The following is a 23,744-nucleotide window of genomic DNA, read 5'->3' on the forward strand; positions in this document are numbered from 1 at the left end:
TCTCGCCCATTTAGGTTGTTCTTGTAGGTTGTGCTTGCCATTTAGGTTAGGCTGTGTTTGTTTCACCATGGTGATCTAGGTTTAGGTTGTGTCTGAAATCCCTCCTCCCCCCTGCTCGATCTCAAATAGTGGCTCGGTCAATATTATTTGTCCTTTCCTAACTTTAGGAATAAAATTCCATGGATCCGACCCCATCCGACCTTAAATCCAGTATAAATCTTGTCGAAATACCGTATCCAATGAGCTATGGCGTGCCACAAGAATAGCAGAGTTAATTTCCAAGAGCACTCAGGCATCACTTTCGGGCGGACTTTCAGTTATCTTTCGAGCAAGCATAATATTGATCCCATCGGAGCCCCCCACCTGAAGTTTGACAGGCAAAACCTGTCATCCAAATGTACCCTACCCTGTTTTCCAGCACTTGTGTGGTGTGTGTCGGCAACACTTCCTTGAGGCCGTCGGATTGCGGCTTCGATTGGATGACTCCCTAGCCCTCGGCCCAACAGTTTCTCTACCCCAACATCTATACCAATTACACCAGTATGCCATTGTCCATACCCCACTACACATCCATCTGATATTCGGCCAAAACCCGCCGGGTTACAGCTGTCTCCAACCAAGTCGGATCAATTCATTGAAGCCTCCATATTAGAGAATCTCTCGCCCACTTAAGGTTTTTTCCCAATTTGAAGCCCCGCCGCCCCTCATATAAATGCATGTCCTACCCTACCCGCTAGCCAACCCACTCTCATTTCCTGACAACAATCTATCTCTCATACAACATTATAATGTAGTGGAACAGGAAACATGTAGCATCTGTTAGTGATGCAACTTCCAATACTACTATTCATCAGTTGTGTAGTCCATGTGCATCACTAACATATGTATGCATGTGCACATCTAATTAGTAGAAAAGCAACTGCACATATAAATTACATAATTGTAAAGAATGTACTTAAACTTACAAGGGGATTCCCATAATCTCCTAGGATCTACAACTTCTAGCACCTTATCATCCAAAATTGAATCTAGAAACTTGCAACAACAGACAAATTTACCATTATTAGACTCACTAGTACAACACATTATTGCCATGAAAGTGGATAGGAAACAGCTAGTTTTTTCAACTAACATTATCAAAATCACATCTGGATGATAGCTATATAATATATCATATCGATAGGAAACAGCTAGTTTTTTCAACGAACTGTCATTCTAGAATAATGGCATGAAAGATGAAAAAACGACAAATGTAAGGTGTCAATTACTTGGTTAATATGCACAAAGGCATACAACACCGATGCAGTTGGACAACTTTCTAGGCTTTCACATGGCTGGTGCTTAAGAAAAGAGTGATGAATGGCTCCATATGCCCCACTCAGGATTGAGAACATTCAATGGAAACAGAGAGCCAAAAAACGCCCTAAGAGAGGTAAATGGGAACTGGAAAACAACAAAAGAACAATCCACAGCAACATTTCAACATTAATAAAAAACAGACCTATCAAAAAGACTTTCATGGAAGCATCATATTCATGCAGACATGCTTACTTATCGAAGTCAAGTGAGAAAAACAAAACCAGCACTCAAGACATGAAACCAGATTGTGTGAAGTTACATAGAACCCCCCACTATTTTTGAAGCTTAGTAAACAAAATGAACCGCCATAATAGGGCCACAGAAAAGGGATCACGCAAAATATTTTCTAATAATATCAAACATGCACTAGCAAAGGTTTCCAAAGTATGCCTAAAAGCAATGCACAAGAAAATAGGCTGCATAGGAGATGTCATAAGCGTTATATCATCATCTTGCAACGGAACATCATAATTACAAGATGACCAAATTCCTCATGCCAACTACTAATGCACTTTTCAATAAAGAGAAAATAATGATTTGCAGCCAGAATACCATAAAGGAATGACAGAATTCAGCAGTCGGATAAAACGAGGCACTCCATTTAGTGCAAACAAGTTTCCTAGATGTCAATATGAAGGGACAACAATAGTTTAAACGCCTGTAAGGTGCAACGATCATAGTTGTATCTTACATAAAAAGTACTCCTCACGACCTAGGCAACAATACAACAAGAAACGAATATAACTTAATGCTCCTTTGAATATATATATATATATATATATATATATATATATATATATATATAGAGAGAGAGAGAGAGAGAGAGAGAGAGAGATCCAAAAAAAAAAAAGAAGAAGCAAGGAAGCATTCCCATCTAAGCATGAAACCTTCAGAAAATAAATGTTTTCAGTGAGGCCCTTGCATTCGGGTAAATCGTTCTGCACATCATCGACTCTCGAGCGTAGCAGAAGAAAAATTAGGAGCAGCAACAATACAAAAACATGGTCTAATCTTATACAGTGCAAGAAGTTGAATTGGTATTTTGAAAGTGAATTTTGAATTATAAAATTTGAACCCCTAGTTTAGGCTATGTTTACAATCGTTTTAAAAATTAGTGCATTTAAAAACTTGAGAATTTAACCAGCATTTGGGAAATGCAGCGAATCAAACACAAGAAATTTAAAGATTTAACAATAAATTGAGAAGATTCAAATAAAATCAAAAGAATTTGAAGTCAAATTGCACAATTTTGGAAAGCTTGGACAATGATTCCAAAAATTTATACAGATAAAGTAATATTCGTTATCAAGTATCAGAGGTTTAATCATAGAAACTTGAAATTTTTATATGTGATCAAGTATATGACATTGGATGTGGGATCTTGATCTAAGAAATAGATCAGAGGTTTGATCTAGCACGGTCTACGAAATTGAAATAGGGATTCTATGCTAAGATTGCAATTAGAAGTTTCATCTTATATGGTCTGCGATGTAGGATTTCAAACTTGCTCCTATGATATGGATCAGAGGTCTCATCTAATCCGGTCTATGATGTTGGATTTGAGATTTCGACCTAAGGTAAGGTTCAGAGGTCTCATCTAATCCGGTCTAGGATGTCGAATGCATATTTTGAATGAGGGTGTGAATTTCAAAATATTAATCCCCAGCCTAGACCATGTTTATAAGCATTCTAAAAATTCATACAAACCAATGGAATTTATACATTCGAAAGATGAAATGTGCATTTAGAAACTTGAGAATTTAACAAAGATTTAAGAAAAGTATGAAATCACATCCAAAATATTCAAAGATCTCACAAGAAATTGAGAAAATTCAAAGAAAACCAAGCATAGGAGTTTGAAGTCAATTTACAAAATTTTGGAAAACTTAAAGAGTGGTTTCAAAGATTTATATAGACAAAGTAAAATATTGGCAATGATTTCAAAGATTCATAAGGTATTTGAATCTGTTCTACTATGTTTGATTTAGGATTTGGAAATAAGAAATAGATCAGAGGTCTGATTTGATGGGGTATGGGGTGTTGAGTTAGGGATTTGAACCTAAGGTTTGGATCAAAGGTCAGCTCTGATCTGGTCTACGATGTTGTACGCGGGTTTCATACCAAAGCTCTAGATTAGAGGTCTAACCGTATACAGCCTCAGAAGTTGGATCGGTATTTTGAATTTTAAAATTTGAACCTCAAGTTTAGGCCATGCATCAAATCGTTTTAAAAATTCACACAATCCAGTGTAATTCATAGAAACTTAAAACTTGAAAAGTGCATTTACAAGCTTGAGAATTTAATATAGACAAAGTAATAATCATCAATTGTTTTCAAAAATGTCTATAAGGGATTTGAAAAGAATTCAAAAGATATCAGACAACCACTCATTTTTCAATTTGATCAAGTATGTGATGTTGGATTTGATAATTTCATCTAAGAAATAGATTAAAGGTCTGATCTAGCCCGGTTTACGAAATAGATATTTTGAATGTCGAATGCATATTTTGAATGTGGCTGTGAATTTTAAAATATAAATCCTCAGTCTAGACCATGTTTAAAATCATTTTGAAAATTCATACAAACCAATGGAATTTACAAAATCGAAAGTTGAGAGGTGCATTGATAAACTTGAGAATTTAACAAAGATTTAAGAAAAGTATGATTCACATCAAAAATATTTCAAGATCTCATCTATGATATGGATCAGAGGTCTCATCTGATCCGGTCTATGATGTTGGATTTGTTATTTTGTCCTAAGGTCAGGATCAGAGGTCTCATCCAATCCGGTTTAGGATGTTGGATTCAATATTTTGAACAAGCATATAGAATAGAGGATTCAACTTATCCAGTGAAGGATGTCGAATGCATATTTTGCATGCGGCTGAGAATTTTAAAATATAAATCCCCAGTCTAGACCATGTTTAAAATCATTTTGAAAATTCATACAAACCAATGGAATTTACAAAATTGAAAGTTGAGAGGTGCATTGAGAAACTTGACAATTTAACAAAGATTTAAGAAAAGTATTAAACACGTCCAAAATATTTCAAGATCTCATCTATGATACGCATCAAAGGACTCATTTGATCCGGTCTATGATGTTGAATTTGGGATTTCGACCTAAGGTTAGGATTAGAGGCCTCATCTAATCCAGTTTAGGATGTTGGATTCAAAATTTTGAACAAGCAGATAGAAAGGAGGCCTCAACTTATCCAGTCAAGGATGTCGAACGCATATTTTGAATGTGCCTGTGAATTTAAAAATATAAATCACCAGTCTAGACATGTTTAAAAATCATTTGAAAAATTCCAAAAAACCAATGGAATTTACAAAATCGAAAGTTGAGAGGTGCATTGACAAACTTGAAAATTTAACAATGATTTAAGAAAAGTATGAGACACATCAAAAATATTTCAAGATTTCATCTACGATATGGATCAGAGGTCTCATCTGATCCGCTCTATGATGTTGGATTTGGTATTTCGACCAAAGGTCAGGATCAGAGGTCTCATCTAATCCGGTTTAGGATGTTGGATTCAAAATTTTGAACAAGCATGCCTGTGAATTTAAAAATATAAATCCCCAGTCTAGACATGTTTAAAAATCATTTGAAAAATTCCTACAAACCAATGGAATTTACAAAATCGAAAGTTGAGTGGTGCATTGACAAACTTGAAAATTTAACAATGATTTAAGAAAAGTATGAGACACATCAAAAATATTTCAAGATCTCATCTATGATACGGATTAGAGGTCTCATTTGATCTGGTCTATGATGTTGAATTTGGGATTTCGACCTAAGGTTAGGATCAGAGGTCTCATCTAATCCGGTTTAGGATGTTGGATTCAAAATTTTGAACAAACAGATAGAAAGGAGGTCTCAACTTATCCAGTCAAGGATGTCGAACGAATATTTTGAATGTGCCTGTGAATTTAAAAATATAAATCCCCAGTCTAGACATGTTTAAAAATCATTTGAAAAATTCCAACAGACCAATGGAATTTAAAAAATCGAAAGTTGAGAGCTGCATTGACAAACTTGAGAATTTAACAAAGGTTTAAGAAAAGTATGAAACACATCCAAAATATTTCAAGATTTCATCTATGATATGGATCAGAGGTCTCATCTGATTCGATCTATGATGTTGAATTTCGGATTTCCACCTAAGGTTAGGATCAGAGGTCTCATCTAATCCAGTCAAGGATGTTGGATTCAAGATTTTGAACAAGAAGATAGAAAGGAGGACTCAACATATCTAGTCTACGATGTCGAATGCATATTTAGAATGTGGCTGTGAATTTTAAAATATAAATCCCCAGTCCAGAAAATCCATACAAACCAAAGGAATTTACAAAATCGAAAGTTGAGAGGTGCATTGATAAACTTGAGAATTTAACAATGATTTAAGAAAAGTATGAGACACATCAAAAATATTTCAAGATTTCATCTATGATATGGATCAGAGGTCTCATCTGATCCGCTCTATGATGTTGGATTTGGTATTTCGACCAAAGGTCAGGATTAGAGGTCTCATCTAATCCGGTTTAGGATGTTGGATTCAAAATTTTGAACAAGCAGATAGAAAGGAGGTCTCAACTTATCCAGTCAAGGATGTCGAACGAATATTTTGAATGTGCCTGTGAATTTAAAAATATAAATCCCCAGTCTAGACATGTTTAAAAATCATTTGAAAAATTCCTACAAACCAATGGAATTTAAAAAATCGAAAGTTGAGAGCTGCAATGACAAACTTGAGAATTTAACAAAGGTTTAGGAAAAGTATGAAACACATCCAAAATATTTCAAGATTTCATCTACGATATGGATCAGAGGTCTCATCTGATTCGGTCTATGATGTTGAATTTCGGATTTCCACCTAAGGTTAGGATCAGAGGTCTCATCTAATCCGGTCAAGGATGTTGGATTCAAGATTTTGAACAAGAAGATAGAAAGGAGGACTCAACATATCTAGTCTACGATGTCGAATGCATATTTAGAATATGGCTGTGAATTTTAAAATATAAATCCCCAGTCCAGAAAATCCATACAAACCAAAGGAATTTACAAAATCGAAAGTTGAGAGGTGCATTGATAAACTTGAGAACTTAACAAAAATTTAAGAAAAGTATGAGACAAATCCAAAATATTTCAAGATCATATCTAAGATCTGGATCGGAGGACTCATCTGATCCAGCCTATGATGTTGGATTTGGTTTTTTGACCTAAGGTCAGGATCAGAAGTCTCATCTAATCCGGTTTAGGATGTTGGATTCAAGATTTTGAACAAGCAGATAGAAAGGAGGCCTCAACTTATCAAGTCTAGGATGTCGAATGCATATTTTGAATGTGGCTGTGAATTTCAAAATATAAATCCTCAGTCTAGAACATGTTTAAAATCATTTTGAAAATTCATACAAACCAATGGAATTTACAAAATCGAAAGTTGAGAGGTGCATTGATAAACTTGAGAATTTAACAAAGATTTAAGAAAAGTATGATTCACATCCAAAATATTTCAAGATCTCATCTATGATATGGATCAGAGGTCTCATCTGATCTGGTCTATGATGTTGGATTTGTTATTTTGTCCTAAGGTCAGGTCCAGAGGTCTCATCCGATCCGGTTTAGGATGTTGGATTCAATATTTTGAACAACCATATAGAATAGAGGATTCAAGTTATCCAGTCAAGGATGTCGAACGCATATTTTGCATGCGGCTGAGAATTTTAAAATATAAATCCCCAATCTAGACCATGTTTAAAATCATTTTGAAAATTCATACAAACCAATGGAATTTACAAAATTGAAAGTTGAGAGGTGCATTGATAAACTTGACAATTTAACAAAGATTTAAGAAAAGTATTAAACACGTCCAAAATATTTCAAGATCTCATCTATGATACGCATCAAAGGTCTCATTTGATCCGGTCTATGATGTTGAATTTGGGATTTCGACCTAAGGTTAGGATTAGAGGCCTCATCTAATCCAGTTTAGGATGTTGGATTCAAAATTTTGAACAAGCAGATAGAAAGGAGGCCTCAACTTATCTAGTCAAGGATGTCGAACGCATATTTTGAATGTGGCTGTGAATTTAAAAATATAAATCCCCAGTCCAGAAAATCCATACAAACCAAAGGAATTTACAAAATCGAAAGTTGAGAGGTGCATTGATAAACTTGAGAATTTAACAAAAATTTAAGAAAAGTATGAGACACATCCAAAATATTTCGAGATCTCATCAAAGATATGTGTTGACGGGTTTTGTTGTTCGGGTCCGGATCCGTACCCGATCCGGTTTGTCCTAATTAGGACTACTTATATCTCTGTAAACCCTAATCTTTATGTTAATGAAGTTTTGAAGAGAGAGAGTGTCTAGAGGCTAGTGGGCACTAGACCTCCTCACCCGTGGTTTTTCTTCCCTCACGTTGAGGGTTTTCCACGTTACATCTGTGTGCTTTCTTCTACTCTCGTGCACATTTTATTTCTACATGGTATCAGAGCCGTCGTCTTGGAGAAAACAAAATCTGTTTTTTCTATGGTTGTGAAGTTCCAACCCTGACTGCCGCCGCCGCCACCACCACCGCCGCTGCTGCCCTTGCTGCGCCGCCACTGTCGCCGTACCGTGACGGCCTTCGTCGCTCCCCCGCTGTGGCCGTGACTGCCGCTGCTGCGTCGCTGGTGTCGCCTCTGCCTCAGCTGATGTCCGACCACCGACGCCGACGTCAGACACCGTCGCCTTTTCTCGGCGCGCGCTGCCAAGCGCCGCCCTCTGCTTCCGCTGCTTCCACCGCTTCCGGCGTTGATCCCTGACTGCGAGGTTTCTGCTGCTGTGTGTGTTCTTTGGCAGCCCCTTCTACCTGGTGATCATGGCTGACTCGTCTTCCTCTTTAGTCAATACCAATCTACCTGATGTTGTGTCTGCGCGGACTGATCATGTACCGGTTCAAGTTACCACCATTCAACTTACCAAGGAGAACTATTCCCGATGGTCTGCTGCGATTACTATGGGGATTGCTGGGCGAGGACGCATTGCCTATGTGGATGGGAGGAAGGTTGAACCTGCTGCAGATAGTCTGGCTTGGGATACATGGTTTCTTGAAGACAACCAGGTCAAAACCTGGATTGTCAATTCAGTGTCCCCGGATATCCAACCCCTCATTCTGACTGCAAGGGATATGTGGATTATTTTGGAGCAGATGTATGGCCAAAAGAAAAGGAAAGTTCGTGTGTATCAACTTAAGAAGGATGTGTATTCCCTGCGACAAGGTGCTCTCTCGGTTGCAGACTTTTATGCAGCATTAAAATCTAAGTGGGAGGACCTTGACTATCACTCTGATATTACATGGAGGTGTCCTCACGACCAGATGCAGTACATGACTGAAAAATGGGAAAACAGGGTATTCCTTTTCTTATCCGGACTGAATGATGACTTTGAAAATATAAGGAGTCAAATTCTTAACTCTGACGAATCATTTAGTATTGAAGATGTCTATTCCCGTGTTGAAGCTGAAGAACAGAGAAGGTTGCTTTCTAGTGGACGAAAGGGGGAAGAACAATCTGCCTATGTTAGCCGTGCCCCTGTGGGAACTCCTCGTTCTTCCCGAAAATGTACACATTGCAAAAAACTTGGTCATACTAGGGATTTTTGTTGGGACCTGTATCCAGAAAAGAAGGATAGTAGGGGAAGGTCTTCTAGTGGGAAGAAGCCTGTATCGTCTGCAACAAGTCTGAGTGATGGCAAAGGTTCTATTTCTGCTGAACAGATTCGTGAGCTACGAGCATATCTGAGCAAGATTGATGTTGGTCAGGCAGATACACCAGATGAGGTGAAGATCAATCAGGCATTGGCTGTTTCAGGGGGAGAAGGTACTTCTTATATGGGTGAATGGATTGTTGACAGCGGTGCCACTCATCACATGACTGGCAACCCCAAGCTTTTCTATGACTACAAGCTATCCTCGGGAAAGGAACGTGTGTCCCTTGCCGATGGTTCCTTTACTTCTGTGGCAGGGAAAGGGAGTCTTTCCTTGTTAAATAACTTTTTAGTTCATGATGCCTTACATGTTCCCCATCTTCCCTTAAATTTGTTATCTGTTAGTAAGATTACCAAGGAACTGAAGTGTGAGCTTATATTTTCTGAAAACCGTTGTGTTTTGCAGGACTTGGTGACCGGGAAGAGGATTGGGATTGGTTTGGTGTCTGATGGGCTGTATCGGCTTCCAATACGCGTTGTCACAGCTCTTATGTCAGCAGTCAGCAGAACAGAGAAGAAGGAGGAAGAGTGTCGTCAGTTATTTTTGTTTTGGCATGAACGCCTTGGTCATCTCCCATTTGGGATTTTGAAACATTTGTTCCCTGAACTATGTTCTGGTCTAAGCATTTCCATGTTATCATGTGATGTGTGTCAGTTTGCGAAGCATGTTAGAGCTTCTTATCCAATTTCAAATAGTCGTTCTAATAAAGCTTTCTCCTTGGTTCATTCTGATGTGTGGGGGCCTTCGGGCATTCCTTCTCGTGGTGGTTTTCAATACTTTATAACGTTTATAGATGACTATTCAAGGTGTACCTTTGTGTATTTGTTGTCGTAGTGAGGTGCCTCAAATTATTGAAACATTCATCCTCCTAGTGGAAAACCAGTATGGAAATTCTGTCAAGACTTTTCGGTCTGATAATGCTCGTGAATATCTGTGTCTCACTGTTGAAGAATTCTTTCGAAAAAGGGGGATTGTTCATGAGACATCCTGTAGTTATACCCCCCCTCAAAATGGGGTTGCAGAGAGGAAAAATCGTCAGTTGCTCAATGTCACCCGAGCCATACTGTTCCAAAGAAATCTCCCAAAATACTATTGGGGTGATGCAATTCTTACTAGTGTCTACTTGATTAATCGCATGCCTAGTCGTGTGCTAAAGGGTCGTACTCCCTACTCTATGCTTCCAGGGAGTAGTCAACCTTTCCACCTTCCTCCTCGAGTCTTTGGATGTGTGTGTTTCATACATAACCACAGCCCCAATGTGAAAAAACTTGATCCCAAATCTATTAAGGGCATCTTTCTTGGGTATTCTTCCACTAAAAAAGGTTATAAATGTCTAGATCCCACCACTGGTCGTCTTCACATTACCAAAGATGTCACGTTCTTGGAACATGTCTCCTGTTTTGGTGAGAATTCTCTTCAGGGGGAGAAATTAGTGTCTAAGGAAGAGTATTCTCCCACACAGGAAATTCAGTTCACAGACTTTATGGATTACAGGCGTGAAGAGAATCCTGTTGCCAAGGGGCTTGACAAAGGTGAAGAGGGGACGACTAATGATGTACAGGAACAGGAGAAGGAGGGAGAGCATCCTGTGGTGACAGAACAAGAGGGTAATCATCGTATGTTTGGACAGGTGTATTCCAGGAGAAGAGCTTGTACTGACAAGGTGATTGATGAGAGGAGGTTACACCAAATCCCAATCCTACTGCTTCCTTGGATGATCCAAGTCGTGTTCAAAAGGAAGATGTTGGAACAGAAATTCAGACTGAAAAAGAAAAGGAGGATCTTCCTATTGCCTTAAGAAAGGGTGTCAGGTCATGTACCCAACACCCTATTGGTAACTTCGTATCTTACTCTAGATTGAGCACTGACTATAAATATTTTGTATCCTCCTTGGCTGTGGTTGTGATTCCCAGGAATGCTACAGAGGCTCAGGGTGACACTAAGTGGTCTCATGCAATGAAAGAAGAGATGGAAGCTTTAGACAGAAATCAGACATGGGAGGTGGTCGATATTCCTGAAGCAGCTCACTTGGTTGGGTCGAAATGGGTCTACACTGTTAAGTACAAACCAGATGGGAACATTGAAAGGTACAAAGCACGATTGGTGGCAAAGGGGTTCAGTCAGAAATATGGGATCGACTACTTAGAGACGTTTGCTCCTATTGCAAAGATGAAGACTGTTAGAGTTATTATTTCATTGGCGGTGCTGAAGGGTTTGGAGATGTGCCAACTTGATGTGAAAAATGCCTTTCTCAATGGAGATCTCGAAGAGGAAGTGTACATGTGCATGCCACCAGGTTTTGAGAAGCCTGGAAAATGCTGTAGATTGAAGAAAGCTTTGTATGGGCTGAAACAGTCTCCCCGAGCATGGTTTGAACGGCTCAGACTTGTTATGAAGAAACATGGCTACAAACAAGGAAATGGAGATCATACCATGTTTGTAAAGAGAAGAGAGAGTAAAGTTACTCTACTATTGGTTTATGTTGATGATATGATTGTTACAGGAGATGATAAGGAAGAGATAGCAAGATTAAAGGGTTTACTATCTACTGAATTTGATCTAAAAGATCTTGGTAAGCTGAAGTATTTTCTGGGTATTGAAATTGCTAGATCAGGTACAACTCTTGTACTTAATCAAAGGAAGTATACCCTGGATCTACTGAAGGAGACAGGAAAACTGGGGTGCAGACCAGCCTCTACTCCTATAGATGCTGGGCATAAACTTGGTAGCAAAGATGGAGAACTATTGTGTAAAGAAGCTAAAGGGAGATATCAGCGTCTAGTTGGCAAATTGATTTATCTCACTCTGACTAGACCTGACATCACATTTGCTGTAAATGTGATGAGCCAGTTCATGCATGCACCTACAGATATGCACTTGAAGGCTGTTAATAGAATTTTGTGCTACTTGAAGAAGAATCCCGGAAAGGGACTTCTATATGTGCAACAAAGATCTATTGAAGTTGAAGGGTATTCTGATGCAGACTGGGCAGGCTGCGTTGACACCAGAAGATCTACTTCAGGGTACTGCGTCTACTTGGGGGGAAATTTAGTTGTTTGGAGAAGCAAGAGACAAGATGTGTGTTCCCGCTCCAGTGCAGAGGCTGAATATAGGGCTGTGGCTACTGGGGTATCAGAATTGCTATGGCTGAAGATCTTACTAACAGATATTGGAATAGAGACTGAAGGGCCTATGAGGATGTATTGTGATAACAAGTCTGCAATTAACTTGGCTAACAACCCGGTTCTTCATGATCGAACAAAGCATGTGGAGATCGACCGTCACTTCATCAGAGAAAGAATTGATGCTAAGGAATTAACGCTACCATACATGAAGTCTGAAGACCAAACTGCTGATATCCTAACCAAGGCCTTAAGTGTAACTCCTTTTGAGAGAAATGTATCCAAGTTGGGCATGTTTGATATGTATGCCCAACTTGAGGGGGAGTGTTGACGGGTTTTGTTGTTCGGGTCCGGATCCGTACCCGATCCGGTTTGTCCTAATTAGGACTACTTATATCTCTGTAAACCCTAATCTTTATGTTAATGAAGTTTTGAAGAGAGAGAGTGTCTGGAGGCTAGTGGGCACCAGACCTCCTCACCCGTGGTTTTTCTTCCCTCACGTTGAGGGTTTTCCACGTTACATCTGTGTGCTTTCTTCTACTCTCGTGCACATTTTATTTCTACAATATGGATCAGAGGTCTCATCTGATCCAGCCTATGAAGTTGGATTTTGTTTTTCGACCTAAGGTCGGGATCAGAAGTCTCATCTAATCCGGTTTAGGATGTTCGATTCAAGATTTTGAACAAGCAGATAGAAAGGAGGCCTCAACTTATCAAGTCTAGGATGTCGAAGGCATATTTTGAATGTGGCTGTGAATTTTAAAATATAAATCCTCAGTCTAGACCATGTTTAAAATCATTTTGAAAATTCATACAAACCAATGGAATTTACAAAATCGAAAATTGAGAGGTGCATTGACAAACTTGAAAATTTAACAATGATTTAAGAAAAGTATGAGACACATCAAAAATATTTCAAGATTTCATCTATGATATGGATCAGAGGTCTCATCCGATCTGCTCTATGATGTTGGATTTGGTATTTCGACCAAAGGTCAGGATCAGAGGTCATATCCGATCCGGTTTAGGATGTCGGATTCAAAACTTTGAACAAGCAGATAGAAAGGAGGTCTCAACTTATCCAGTCAAGGATGTCGAACGAATATTTTGAATGTGCCTGTGAATTTAAAAATATAAATCCCCAGTCTAGACATGTTTAAAAACCATTTGAAAAATTCCAACAAACCAATGGAATTTACAAAATCGAAAGTTGAGAGATGCATTGACAAACTTGAGAATTTAACAAAGGTTTAAGCAAAGTATGAGACACATCCAAAATATTTCAAGATTTCATCTACGATATGGATCAGAGGTCTCATCTGATTCGGTCTATGATGTTGAATTTCGGATTTCCACCTAAGGTTAGGATCAGAGGTCTCATCTAATCCGGTCAAGGATGTTGGATTCAAGATTTTGAACAAGAAGATAGAAAGGAGGACTCAACATATCTAGTCTACGATGTCGAATGCATATTTAGAATGTGACTGTGAATTTTAAAATATAAATCCCCAGTCCAGAAAATCCATACAAACCAAAGGAATTTACAAAATCGAAAGTTGAGAGGTGCATTGATAAACTTTTTAACAAAAATTTAAGAAAAGTATGAGACAAATCGAAAATATTTCAAGATCATATCTAAGATATGGATCAGAGGACTCATCTGATCCAGCCTATGATGTTGGATTTGGTTTTTCGACCTAAGGTCAGGATCAGAAGTCTCATCTAATCCGGTACAAGATGTTGGATTCAAGATTTTGAACATGCAGATAGAAAAGAGGCCTCAACTTATCAAGTCTAGGATGTCGAATGCATATTTTGAATGTGGCTGTGAATTTCAAAATATAAATCCTCAGTCTAGAACATGTTTAAAATCATTTTGAAAATTCATACAAACCAATGGAATTTACAAAATCGAAAGTTGAGAAGAGCATTTATAAACTTGAGAATTTAACAAAGATTTAAGAAAAGTATGATTCACATCCAAAATATTTCAAGATCTCATATATGATATGGATCAGAGGTCTCATCTGATCCGGTCTCTGATGTTGGATTTGTTATTTTGTCCTAAGGTCAGGATCAGAGGTCTCTTCCAATCCGGTTTAGGATGTTGGATTCAAGATTTTGAACAAGCAGATACAATAGAGAATTCAACTTATCCAGTCAAGGATGTCGAATGCATATTTTGCATGCGGTTGAAAATTTTAAAATATAAATCCCCAGTCCAGACCATGTTTAAAATCATTTTGAAAATTCATACAAACCAATGGAATTTACAAAATTGAAAGTTGAGAGGTGCATTGATAAACTTGACAATTTAACAAAGATTTAAGAAAAGTACTAAACACGTCCAAAATATTTCAAGATCTCATCTATGATACGGATCAGAGGTCTCATTTGATCCGGTCTACGAGGTTGAATTTGGGATTTCGACCTAAGGTTAGGATCAGAGGTCTCATCTAATCCAGTTTAGGATGTTGGATTCAAAATTTTGAACAAGCAGATAGAAAGGAGGCCTCAACTTATCCAGTCAAGGATGTCGTACGCATATTTTGAATGTGCCTGTGAATTTAAAAATATAAATCCCTAGTCTAGACATGTTTAAAAATCATTTGAAAAATTCCTACAAACCAATGGAATTTACAAAATCGAAAGTTGAGAGCTGCATTGACAAACTTCAGAATTTAACAAAGGTTTAAGTAAAGTATGAAACACATCCAACATATTTCAAGATTTCATCTATGATATGGATCAGAGGTTTCATCTGATTCGGTCTATGATGTTGAATTTCGGATTTCCACCTAAGGTTAGGATCAGAGGTCTCATCTAATCCGGTCAAGGATGTTGGATTCAAGATTTTGAACAAGAAAATAGAAAGGAGGACTCAACATATCTAGTGTACGATGTCGAATGCATATTTAGAATGTGGCTGTGAATTTTAAAATATAAATCCCCAGTCGATAAAATCCATACAAACCAAAGGAATTTACAAAATCGAAAGTTGAGAGGTGCATTGATAAACTTGAGAACTTAACAAAAATTTAAGAAAAGTATGAGACAAATCCAAAATATTTCAAGATCATATTTAAGATGTGGATTCAAGATTTTGAACAAGCAGATACAATAGAGAATTCAACTTATCCAGTCAAGGATGTCGAATGCATATTTTGCATGCGGTTGAAAATTTTAAAATATAAATCCCCAGTCCAGACCATGTTTAAAATCATTTTGAAAATTCATACAAACCAATGGAATTTACAAAATTGAAAGTTGAGAGGTGCATTGATAAACTTGACAATTTAACAAAGATTTAAGAAAAGTACTAAACACGTCCAAAATATTTCAAGATCTCATCTATGATACGGATCAGAGGTCTCATTTGATCCGGTCTACGAGGTTGAATTTGGGATTTCGACCTAAGGTTAGGATCAGAGGTCTCATCTAATCCAGTTTAGGATGTTGGATTCAAGATTTTGAACAAGAAGATAGAAAGGAGGACTCAACATATCTAGTCTACGATGTCGAATGCATATTTAGAATGTGACTGTGAATTTTAAAATATAAATCCCCAGTCCAGAAAATCCATACAAACCAAAGGAATTTACAAAATCGAAAGTTGAGAGGTGCATTGATAAACTTTTTAACAAAAATTTAAGAAAAGTATGAGACAAATCGAAAATATTTCAAGATCATATCTAAGATATGGATCAGAGGACTCATCTGATCCAGCCTATGATGTTGGATTTGGTTTTTCGACCTAAGGTCAGGATCAGAAGTCTCATCTAATCCGGTACAAGATGCTGGATTCAAGATTTTGAACATGCAGATAGAAAAGAGGCCTCAACTTATCAAGTCTAGGATGTCGAACGCATATTTTGAATGTGGCTGTGAATTTCAAAATATAAATCCTCAGTCTAGAACATGTTTAAAATCATTTTGAAAATTCATACAAACCAATGGAATTTACAAAATCGAAAGTTGAGAAGAGCATTTATAAACTTGAGAATTTAACAAAGATTTAAGAAAAGTATGATTCACATCCAAAATATTTCAAGATCTCATCTATGATATGGATCAGAGGTCTCATCTGATCTGGTCTATGATGTTGGATTTGTTATTCCGTCCTAAGGTCAGGATCAGAGGTCTCATCCGATCCGGTTTAGGATGTTGGATTCAATATTTTGAACAAGCATATAGAATAGAGGATTCAACTTATCCAGTCAAGGATGTCGAATGCATATTTTGCATGCGGTTGAAAATTTTAAAATATAAATCCCCAGTCCAGACCATGTTTAAAATCATTTTGAAAATTCATACAAACCAATGGAATTTACAAAATTGAAAGTTGAGAGGTGCATTGATAAACTTGACAATTTAACAAAGATTTAAGAAAAGTACTAAACACGTCCAAAATATTTCAAGATCTCATCTATGATACGGATCAGAGGTCTCATTTGATCCGGTCTACGAGGTTGAATTTGGGATTTCGACCTAAGGTTAGGATCAGAGGTCTCATCTAATCCAGTTTAGGATGTTGGATTCAAAATTTTGAACAAGCAGATAGAAAGGAGGCCTCAACTTATCCAGTCAAGGATGTCGTACGCATATTTTGAATGTGCCTGTGAATTTAAAAATATAAATCCCCAGTCTAGACATGTTTAAAAACCATTTGAAAAATTCCAACAAACCAATGGAATTTACAAAATCGAAAGTTGAGAGATGCATTGACAAACTTGAGAATTTAACAAAGGTTTAAGCAAAGTATGAGACACATCCAAAATATTTCAAGATTTCATCTACGATATGGATCAGAGGTCTCATCTGATTCCGTCTATGATGTTGAATTTCGGATTTCCACCTAAGGTTAGGATCAGAGGTCTCATCTAATCCGGTCAAGGATGTTGGATTCAAGATTTTGAACAAGAAGATAGAAAGGAGGACTCAACATATCTAGTCTACGATGTCGAATGCATATTTAGAATGTGACTGTGAATTTTAAAATATAAATCCCCAGTCCAGAAAATCCATACAAACCAAAGGAATTTACAAAATCGAAAGTTGAGAGGTGCATTGATAAACTTGAGAACTTAACAAAAATTTAAGAAAAGTATGAGACAAATCCAAAATATTTCAAGATCATATTTAAGATATGGATCAGAGGACTCATCTGATCCAGCCTATGATGTTGGATTCGGTTTTTCGACCTAAGCTCGGGATCAGAAGTCTCATCTAATCCGGTTCAGGATGTTGGATTCAAGATTTGAACAAGCAGATAGAAAGGAGGCCTCAACTTATCAAGTCTAGGATGTTGAATGCATATTTTGAATGTGGCTGTGAATTTTAAAATAAAAATCCTCAGTCTAGAACATGTTTAAAATCATTTCGAAAATTCAAACAAACCAATGGAATTTACAAAATCGAAAGTTGAGAAGAGCATTGATAAACTTGAGAATTTATATTTTGAACGTGGCTGTGAATTTTAAAATATAAATCCTTAGTCTAGACCATGTTTAAAATCATTTTGAAAATTCATACAAACCAATGGAATTTACAAAATCGAAAGTTGAGAGGTGCATTGATAAACTTGAGAATTTAACAAAGATTTAAGAAAAGTATGATTCACATCCAAAATATTTCAAGATCTCATATATGATATGGATCAGAGGTCTCATCTGATCCGGTCTCTGATGTTGGATTTGTTATTTTGTCCTAAGGTCAGGATCAGAGGTCTCATCCAATCCGGTTTAGGATGTTGGATTCAAGATTTTGAACAAGCAGATACAATAGAGAATTCAACTTATCCAGTCAAGGATCTCGAATGCATATTTTGCATGCGGTTGAAAATTTGAAAATATAAATCCCCAGTCCAGACCATGTTTAAAATCATTTTGAAAATTCATACAAACCAATGGAATTTACAAAATCGAAAGTTGAGAGATGCATTGACAAACTTGAGAATTTAACAAAGGTTTAAGAAAAGTATGAAACACGTCCAAAATATTTCAAGATTTCATCTATGATATGGATCAGAGGTCTCATCTGATTCGGTCTATGACGTTGAATTTCGGATTTCCACCTAATGTTAGGATCAGAGGTCTCTTCTAATCCGGTCAAGGATGTTGGATTCAAGATTTTGAAGAAGAAGATAGAAAGGAGGACTCAACATATCTAGTCTACGATGTCGAATGCATATTTAGAATGTGGCTGTGAATTTTAAAATATAAATCCCCAGTCCAGAAAATCCATACAAACCAAAGGAATTTACAAAATCGAAAGTTGAGAGGTGCATTGATAAACTTTTTAACAAAAATTTAAGAAAAGTATGAGACAAATCGAAAATATTTCAAGATCATATCTAAGATATGGATCAGAGGACTCATCTGATCCAGCCTATGATGTTGGATTTGGTTTTTCGACCTAAGGTCAGGATCAGAAGTCTCATCTAATCCGGTACAAGATGCTGGATTCAAGATTTTGAACATGCAGATAGAAAAGAGGCCTCAACTTATCAAGTCTAGGATGTCGAACGCATATTTTGAATGTGGCTGTGAATTTCAAAATATAAATCCTCAGTCTAGAACATGTTTAAAATCATTTTGAAAATTCATACAAACCAATGGAATTTACAAAATCGAAAGTTGAGAAGAGCATTTATAAACTTGAGAATTTAACAAAGATTTAAGAAAAGTATGATTCACATCCAAAATATTTCAAGATCTCATCTATGATATGGATCAGAGGTCTCATCTGATCTGGTCTATGATGTTGGATTTGTTATTCCGTCCTAAGGTCAGGATCAGAGGTCTCATCCGATCCGGTTTAGGATGTTGGATTCAATATTTTGAACAAGCATATAGAATAGAGGATTCAACTTATCCAGTCAAGGATGTCGAATGCATATTTTGCATGCGGTTGAAAATTTTAAAATATAAATCCCCAGTCCAGACCATGTTTAAAATCATTTTGAAAATTCATACAAACCAATGGAATTTACAAAATTGAAAGTTGAGAGGTGCATTGATAAACTTGACAATTTAACAAAGATTTAAGAAAAGTACTAAACACGTCCAAAATATTTCAAGATCTCATCTATGATACGGATCAGAGGTCTCATTTGATCCGGTCTACGAGGTTGAATTTGGGATTTCGACCTAAGGTTAGGATCAGAGGTCTCATCTAATCCAGTTTAGGATGTTGGATTCAAAATTTTGAACAAGCAGATAGAAAGGAGGCCTCAACTTATCCAGTCAAGGATGTCGTACGCATATTTTGAATGTGCCTGTGAATTTAAAAATATAAATCCCCAGTCTAGACATGTTTAAAAATCATTTGAAAAATTCCAACAAACCAATGGAATTTAAAAAATCGAAAGTTGAGAGCTGCATTGACAAACTTCAGAATTTAACAAAGGTTTAAGAAAAGTATGAAACACATCCAACATATTTCAAGATTTCATCTATGATATGGATCAGATGTCTCATCTGATTCGGTCTATGATGTTGGATTTCGGATTTCCACCTAAGGTCAGGATCAGAGGTCTCATCTAATCCGGTCAAGGATGTTGGATTCAAAATTTTGAACAAGCAGATAGAAATGAGGACTCAACATATCTAGTCTACGATGTCGAATGCATATTTAGAATGTGGCTGTGAATTTTAAAATATAAATCCCCAGTCGATAAAATCCATACAAACCAAAGGAATTTACAAAATCGAAAGTTGAGAGGTACATTGATAAACTTGAGAACTTAACAAAAATTTAAGAAAAGTATGAGACAAATCAAAAATATTTCAAGATCATATTTAAGATATGGATCAGAGGACTCATCTGATCCAGCCTATGATGTTGGATTCGGTTTTTTCGACCTAAGGTCGGGATCAGAAGTCTCATCTAATCCGGTTCAGGATGTTGGATTCAAGATTTGAACAAGCAGATAGAAAGGAGGCCTCAACTTATCAAGTCTAGGATGTTGAATGCATATTTTGAATGTGACTGTGAATTTTAAAATAAAAATCCTCAGTCTAGAACATGTTTAAAATCATTTCGAAAATTCAAACAAACCAATGGAATTTACAAAATCGAAAGTTGAGAAGAGCATTGATAAACTTGAGAATTTATATTTTGAACGTGGCTGTGAATTTTAAAATATAAATCCTCAGTCTAGACCATGTTTAAAATCATTTTGAACATTCATACAAACCAATGGAATTTACAAAATCGAAAGTTGAGAGGTGCATTGATAAAGTTGAGAATTTAACAAAGATTTAAGAAAAGTATGATTCACATCCAAAATATTTCAAGATCTCATATATGATATGGATCAGAGGTCTCATCTGATCCGGTCTCTGATGTTGGATTTGTTATTTTGTCCTAAGGTCAGGATCAGAGGTCTCATCCAATCCGGTTTAGGATGTTGGATTCAAGATTTTGAACAAGCAGATACAATAGAGAATTCAACTTATCCAGTCAGGGATCTCGAATGCATATTTTGCATGCGGTTGAAAATTTTAAAATATAAATCCCCAGTCCAGACCATGTTTAAAATCATTTTGAAAATTCATACAAACCAATGGAATTTACAAAATCGAAAGTTGAGAGATGCATTGACAAACTTGAGAATTTAACAAAGGTTTAAGAAAAGTATGAAACACATCCAAAATATTTCAAGATTTCATCTATGATATGGATCAGAGGTCTCATCTGATTCGGTCTATGATGTTTAATTTCGGATTTCCACCTAATGTTAGGATCAGAGGTCTCTTCTAATCCGGTCAAGGATGTTGGATTCAAGATTTTGAAGAAGAAGATAGAAAGGAGGACTCAACATATCTAGTCTACGATGTCGAATGCATATTTAGAATGTGGCTGTGAATTTTAAAATATAAATCCCCAGTCCAGAAAATCCATACAAACCAAAGGAATTTACAAAATCGAAAGTTGAGAGGTGCATTGATAAACTTTTTAACAAAAATTTAAGAAAAGTATGAGACAAATCCAAAATATTTCAAGATCATATCTAAGATATGGATCAGAGGACTCATCTGATCCAGCCTATGATGTTGGATTTGGTTTTTCGACCTAAGGTCAGGATCAGAAGTCTCATCTAATCCGGTACAAGATGTTGGATTCAAGATTTTGAACATGCAGATAGAAAAGAGGCATCAACTTATCAAGTCTAGGATGTCGAATGCATATTTTGAATGTGGCTGTGAATTTTAAAATATAAATCCTCAGTCTAGAACATGTTTAAAATCATTTTGAAAATTCATACAAACCAATGGAATTTACAAAATCGAAAGTTGAGAAGAGCATTGATAAACTTGAGAATTTAACAAAGATTTAAGAAAAGTATGATTCACATCCAAAATATTTCAAGATCTCATATATGATATGGATCAGAGGTCTCATCTGATCCGGTCTCTGATGTTGGATTTGTTATTTTGTCCTAAGGTCAGGATCAGAGGTCTCATCAAATCCGGTTTAGGATGTTGGATTCAAGATTTTGAACAAGCAGATACAATAGAGAATTCAACTTATCCAGTCAAGGATGTCGAATGCATATTTTGCATGCGGTTGAAAATTTTAAAATATAAATCCCCAGTCCAGACCATGTTTAAAATCATTTTGAAAATTCATACAAACCAATGGAATTTACAAAATTGAAAGTTGAGAGGTGCATTGATAAACTTGACAATTTAACAAAGATTTAAGAAAAGTACTAAACACGTCCAAAATATTTCAAGATCTCAACTATGATACGGATCAGAGGTCTCATCTGATCCGGTCTATGATGTTGAATTTGGGGATTTCGACCTAAGGTTAGGATCAGAGGTCTCATCTAATCCAGTTTAGGATGTTGGATTCAAAATTTTGAACAAGCAGATAGAAAGGAGGCCTCAACTTATCCAGTCAAGGATGTCGTACGCATATTTTGAATGTGCCTGTGAATTTAAAAATATAAATCCCCAGTCTAGACATGTTTAAAAATCATTTGAAAAATTCCTACAAACCAATGGAATTTACAAAATCGAAAGTTGAGAGGTGCATTGACAAACTTGAAAATTTAACAATGATTTAAGAAAAGTATGAGACACATCAAAAATATTTCAAGATTTCATCTATGATATGGATCAGAGGTCTCATCTGATCCGCTCTATGATGTTGGATTTGGTATTTCGACCAAAGTCAGGATCAGAGGTCTCATCTAATCCGGTTTAGGATGTTGGATTCAAAATTTTGAACAAGCAGATAGAAAGGAGGTCTCAACTTATCCAGTCAAGGATGTCGAACGAATATTTTGAATGTGCATGTGAATTTAAAAATATAAATCCCCAGTCTAGACATGTTTAAAAACCATTTGAAAAATTCCAACAACCAATGGAATTTACAAAATCGAAAGTTGAGAGATGCATTGACAAACTTGAGAATTTAACAAAGGTTTAAGCAAAGTATGAGACACATCCAAAATATTTCAAGATTTCATCTACGATATGGATCAGAGGTCTCATCTGATTCGGTCTATGATGTTGAATTTCGGATTTCCACCTAAGGTTAGGATCAGAGGTCTCATCTAATCCGGTCAAGGATGTTGGATTCAAGATTTTGAACAAGAAGATAGAAAGGAGGACTCAACATATCTAGTCTACGATGTCGAATGCATATTTAGAATGTGGCTGTGAATTTTAAAATATAAATCCCCAGTCCAGAAAATCCATACAAACCAAAGGAATTTACAAAATCGAAAGTTGAGAGGTGCATTGATAAACTTGAGAATTTAAACAATGATTTAAGAAAAGTATGAGACACCATCAAAAATATTTCAAGATTTCATCTATGATATGGATCAGAGGTCTCATCTGATCCGCTCTATGATGTTGGATTTGGTTATTTCGACAAAGGTCAGGATCAGAGGTTCTCATCTAATCCGGTTTAGGATGTTGGAATCAAAAATTTTGAACAAGCAGATAGAAAGGAGGTCTCAACTTATCCAGTCAAGGATGTCGAACGAATATTTTGAATGTGGCATGTGAATTTAAAAATATAAATCCCCAGTCTAGACATGTTTAAAAACCATTTGAAAAATTCCAACAAACCAATGGAATTTACAAAATCGAAAGTTGAGAGATGCATTGACAAACTTGAGAATTTAACAAAGGTTTAAGAAAAGTATGAGACACATCCAAAATATTTCAAGATTTCATCTACATATGGATCAAGAGGTCTCATCTGATTCGGTCTATGATGTTGAATTTCGGATTCCACCTAAGGTTAGCGATCAGAGTCTCATCTAATCCGGTCAAGGATGTTGGATTCAAGATTTTGAACAAGAACAATAGAAAGAGGACTCAACATATCTAGTCTCGATGTCGAATGCATATTTAGAATGTGACTGTGAATTTTAAAATATAAATCCCCAGTCCAGAAAATCCATACAAACCAAAGGAATTTACAAAATCGAAAGTTGAGAGTGCATTGATAAACTTTTTAACAAAAATTTAAGAAAAGTA

General features: G+C 36.5%; 1 protein-coding gene across 3 annotated transcripts in view; it reads right to left on the bottom strand.

Annotated features, from left to right (window-relative positions):
• The window catches only part of LOC116261273 (heavy metal-associated isoprenylated plant protein 5-like), a 111,153-nt gene that overhangs the window by 22,024 nt on the left and 65,385 nt on the right, over nt 1-23,744 (bottom strand). The window lies entirely within an intron of this gene.

Source organism: Nymphaea colorata, chromosome 9 (assembly GCF_008831285.2).
Source record: "Nymphaea colorata isolate Beijing-Zhang1983 chromosome 9, ASM883128v2, whole genome shotgun sequence".
NCBI classification, from domain to species: Eukaryota; Viridiplantae; Streptophyta; class Magnoliopsida; order Nymphaeales; family Nymphaeaceae; genus Nymphaea; species Nymphaea colorata.